This window comes from Hipposideros armiger, unplaced genomic scaffold, assembly GCF_001890085.2.
Source record: "Hipposideros armiger isolate ML-2016 unplaced genomic scaffold, ASM189008v1 scaffold_412, whole genome shotgun sequence".
Classification (NCBI taxonomy): domain Eukaryota; kingdom Metazoa; phylum Chordata; class Mammalia; order Chiroptera; family Hipposideridae; genus Hipposideros; species Hipposideros armiger.
Window position 1 is genome coordinate 771,665 of NW_017731762.1, and position 5,308 is coordinate 776,972.

Consider the following 5,308-nt stretch of genomic DNA (forward strand, 5'->3'; position numbering starts at 1 on the left):
CTTTCTTTCTTTCTTTCTTTCTTTCTTTCTTTCTTTCTTTCTTTCTTTCTTTCTCTCCTTCTGCTTCTCCTCTTTCTCCTCCTCTCCTCCTCCTCCTCTCCCTTTTCTGTCTAGAGACTTATATGTTCTCTACCCTTAGTAACTTGAAATTTCATGATAATATGTCTGAAAGTCTTTAATTCTGGGAACCTTTTTATCTATTTGGTAATTTTATCCCTCTTTTTGTTCTTCTATTTCTGAGCTCTCGTTATCAGATAAGCTTCTAAAAATCTTTTATTTTACCTTTTTGGATTTTTGTTTTACTTTCTAGAAGATTTTTCCAACTTTACCTCCCAACTCTTTTATTAACCTTTTAATTACTGATAGAACTTTTTTCTTACATTTCAAAGACCTCTTTCAGAATTTCTGAGTGTTTTCTTTTCAAGACGCCCTATTCTTGTTTCAGAAATGCAATATCTTCCCTTTTGAGTCAATTAAATTATTTCTTCCAAAATTTCCTTCTGCTTTTTTTTTTTGCCTCTGTTTCCTCCACTTTTCCTTTTTTTTTCTTATATGTTTATCTTTCTCAAATATCTGCTGACTTATCAATGTCTGTTCATGTTAAATTGTGAAGTAGAAAGAAGCAAACAGATATGAGGATGCTGGTTAGTGAATTCATTATAAAGTTATGGGGCAGCTATTATATGTCTTTTCACTTAGGCAAATTAAGTTACTGAGACAGGAATCACATAACACTTTGCCTGAAGAGTATGAGCATGGCTGCTGGGCTACGTCCAAAGCGAGAAGAGGTGAGTGTTCTACATATCAGGATATAGCATCCACTTAGCCCTGTGTTTTCATAACGGCTCCTCCGCTTCAATTCTTGTGCCCAAGCTCCCTCTTGTTTAAGAAAGTAAATCTTCAGCCATCTGCCTGAGATTGGGTGGATAGGGACACTTTGGGCAGTGATGAGGGTATCTGGAACTCACTTCAAATGCAACATTTCAACCAATCTGCCTGTTAGTCCCACCGACGTATTCTTGAAACATAGTGTGCCTCTAAGGCCTGTGTTTTTCAGGTTCTGAAGCATGAATTGGCTTATATGTTTGCTCTCCACCAGTCTATCCTTTCACAAATGCAGACTTCGTTTCTAAGAGATATTGAGTCTATCTGCTTCCCAGCTTCAAACACTTTGTTATCATCTTTCATCACTTCTCCCATTCTTTTCTCTGTGGACTTTGCCCTTTGGATACCTTTATGATTAAAGGTGTTTCACAAAGGAGCTCAGTGCATGAAAGTAAAGATAGTTTTTAAATGTAAAAGCGGTACTCAAAGGACAAAGTTGCTAACTACGTGGATTCTTACCAGTCAAAATGTGAAAAATTTGAATGTAAATTAATATTAAATGTAATTATTAATAATTGTATTATGGTTAATTGGAACAAGTTGAGCCTGTGAAATCTCATGGATTCTTAATGGTACTCACACAAGAGAAAATATCAAGTATGAAAAATTAAATGTAATTCAAATAGGGATCAATATAATAGGTTTTGTTTTATTTTTATTGATTTTAATAATTAAATAGGTTTATATGTGGATAGATTGTCTATGAAGTATGAAAATACAATTGTTCATATTTGGATTAGCAAAAAATAAAACATAAACACATGGGACTTTGAGTAAGCCAAGTGGTTCTGGAATAAGTGGGAAAAAAAGTGAGTAAAAATGATGGACTCTAAATGTGTAGTATAAAATGGCTTCCACAAAAAATATAGAATTCAGATTATAAACCAGAGTGAAAACTGTACACAGAGGTTGATATTCTGATAGAAATTGGGGGTAGTGGCATCTTGATCAGTATCTTTCCTTTTTGCTCCTCTAGCATCAGTCCAGGTTAGAAGCTCATTGATTAAGGATCCTTACTTGCAATGATGTAAAACTTACAATGCTCAGTAATTAACCTTATAATAAATCAAGTATTTAGATTCTTTAATAACTATAAGCTCCCAAATGATAAGAGAAGGTGGGCATTTTACTAAGTAGCCTAACAAAAAAAGAAAGCAAAGACTTAATTTATATAAAGTAAACTTTGAAGTAATCAGGTAGAAAATGAAAAGAATCAGAAAGATCTGAGTATGCAATTATATCATCCTTTTCCTTTTTGTTTTTATGCTTCATTTTTTATTTGATATAAGCTAGTCTTAATTGAGAAATTCTCAATTTTTCTGTTGCTTGTATTTCCGTTTTCTTGCTGAAGGAAATAAATGATAAGGAAACCAGGGAAGCCATGCCCCTGAGGGTACAATTGATGTGTTATTTTGTAGCCTGATAATTTGGGAAAGCTGGAGGTTCAGTTTACTATGTTATGTTATGAGTCTAAGAGTCATAAAATTGGGTGTTCCCTTGAAGTTTGGAATTTTGAGTGTTCCTTTGACTATGTAACAGCCAGTAAATGCAAGTTTACAAATATCAGGAATTTATCTGGTCCAAGTATGCATTTAATGTTTGAGTTTTCCCTGCAACCTTCCTACCTAGTAGAAAATCATCAAGATCTGAATGCTAGTGATGATATTACCAATTCTCTTTGACTTCCTGTTCCCTGATAGCATCTACCCATTGTTTCTAGCTTTGTTCCTTGAATCGTCAAAACAAACCTAATGTGTTCTGTTCTCCCTGCCTAGAATGCTTTTTTCCCAAATTTACAAGACACAATCATACCTATATTTACAAAATAAAATAAAAAATTTTCTCTCCTATGGGTGTTCTACAAGTGTTCCTTTGTTATTATAAATAATTTTAGAAATTCCTTCTCTGGGAAAAGTAATTTCTCCTTTTTTTTTTTTGTAATACAGGGAAATGTCTTAAGCATCAGTATAAAAGTGGGGCATTGTTAGTTGCATAAACATTTATTTCTCTGTCATTAACTGAAATTTTAAGTTACTAAAGAGGCCAAATCATAGGCACTTTGTACTCGCCAGCACAGTATCTTGAAGAAACAGTAAGTGTAAACAAAATACAGTAATACCCTGGTTTGCAAGCATAATTTGTTCCAGAAACAAACTATTCATATTGCAAGACATTGCTCATTTACCAAGTTAAAATGTATTAGAAATGTTTGCTTGTGTTGTGGATCACTCAAACCAAGTTACTCGCAATCCAAGGTTTTACTGTATTTTGAAATTAATTTATTGGAAAAAATTCCCAGTTCTGTGACCATTTTTATGGTGATGGGCTTCTCAGATAAAAGTAGTATAAAACACCAGACAAAACAAGTAAAATTCCATATTCTTGCAATAAAGGGGCCTGCAGAATTTTTAAATTTTATTCATCAGCTCTTAAGGTGAAAAACCAAGTAGCCACCAGCAGCAATGAACTGTTGTTCTTGAGCAGCTCCAAACCAACATTTCAATCCATTTTAAGAATACACCTGAAACCAATTTTAAAAAGAAAGAAAAAAGAGGGGCCGGCCGAGTGGCATGTTGGTTAGGAGTTGGCTTAGGACGCCAGCTCTGAGCATCAGGGCCCCGGTTGGGATCCCACATGAGGGCCAGTGATGCTGTGCCTTCTACAGCTAAGATGCTGAACAACAGCTCGGCAACTTGTCTGTTCCCCTTCCCCAATTCCCCAACGTTTTTTGCTCCCCCAATTCCCCAATAAAATCTTTAAAACAACAAAAAAATAATACACCCAAAGGCGTACTAATGGCNTATGTTCTTTTTCTGGAGTTTTCTGCTGTTCTTTCATTTGGGGTGCATTGCTTTGTTTCCTCATTTTGTCTGCCTCTCTGTTTGTTTCTCTATATTAGGTAGATTTGGTATGCCTCTGAGTCCTGGCCAGGTGACTTTATGTAGTTTATGTTGGTCCCTGGCAAAATCTCCCTCATCACCTGCTCCAGTTGCTCCAGGAGTGCCCCTTGTGTGGGTTGTGTGTGCCCTCCTGTTATAGCTGAGCCTTGATTGCTATTGGCATGTCAATGGGTGGGGTTTGGCCACATCCACAGCTTATAGGCTGCTTTCCAGGGGGTTACCTCATTGAGTGGGATTTGCTCCAGTGAGCTCTGGTGCTTGTTGAGACTGCTTTTTGTGTGCGCCACTTGTGAGGCTAATTGGGTGGTGCTCTGCTGTGGTCAGAAGCCAGCTTCCAAGTATGTTGGTTTTGGGGCCTCTTGGCAAGGACTTTAGTGCAGGCCCAGGTTACTACTTGCCTGTGACTGGCCAGGGGCTACCTGGTATGAGCTACAAAGTGATCCACATTTTTTCACTGCCTGTGCTAAACCTGGATGCACATGGGAGAGCTCACACTGCAAACTGAGAATGGCTGCCACCAGTACTGGGCCTGGGGTAGGTCCTCAAAAACCCAGGACACCCCAAGGTCTGTTGCTACCTGCCAGCTCCCTTAAAATTTAGCCACTGATAAAGCATAATGTGGTATGCAAGTTGGGTTAGGCAAGTCTCAGGGAGTTACTGAGTGGGAAGAGTGGTGTTCACTAGGTTGGTGTAAATTCTGGTTTGGTGTCAGTACTGAGCCTGGGGCTACTCAGCAAAAGTCTCAGAGCACACTGATGCCAGTGACTGCCTGCCTGGGGCTGACAAACTGTGATAACTTGCCAAGAAAGAGTGCAATGCAGTGGGGGCTACCTGCTTGCTGAGGAAGCACCTCTGGAATTGGAGAAATTGGGTAGGGCAGGGTCCCAGTGATTCCGCAGTGTGGAGCAGTGAAGCAGCAGAGTGCAGCAGGCCAATCCAGATTCAGATTTGGCTGTTGGGGGAGGGCTCAATACAGGAAAGATGGCTCCTGCCTACTGGCTGCATTTTCCCACACAGGGAAAATGGCGACTGTCCTCCAGCCCTTGCTTTGAAGCCACTCACCTCAGTCTTCCTGCCATATGCTTCTGACACCCACTTAGTCACTATCCCTCCGCTGGAGCCCAGGGTGAGTGTCTGCAAGTGAGTGAATCTGGGTGCCAGCCCTTTAAGAAGATGTCTGGGTTTCTTGCAGCCTTCCGTCTCACAGTGGGGTCCAAGTCCCCACTGGTTTTCATAGCCAGATATTGTGGGTGCTCCAGTACTCAGGGCTGGAAAGCCTGTTGTGACACTGAGATCCCTCGCCCCTCGGGGGGTGGGAAGTAGAACCTCCATGGCTGAGATATCTCTCCTGATTCTCAACCGCCACATGGAGGTTTGGGGTCAGCCTGCTTTGCAACTCTCCCCCTTCTAACAACCTCCACGTGGCTTGTTCCTTATATTCCTAGTTATAAAGCTAGACTTCAGATGGTTCTCCAGGTTGTTTCTTCTATAATTTAGTTGTAATTTTAATGTGTTCATGGAAG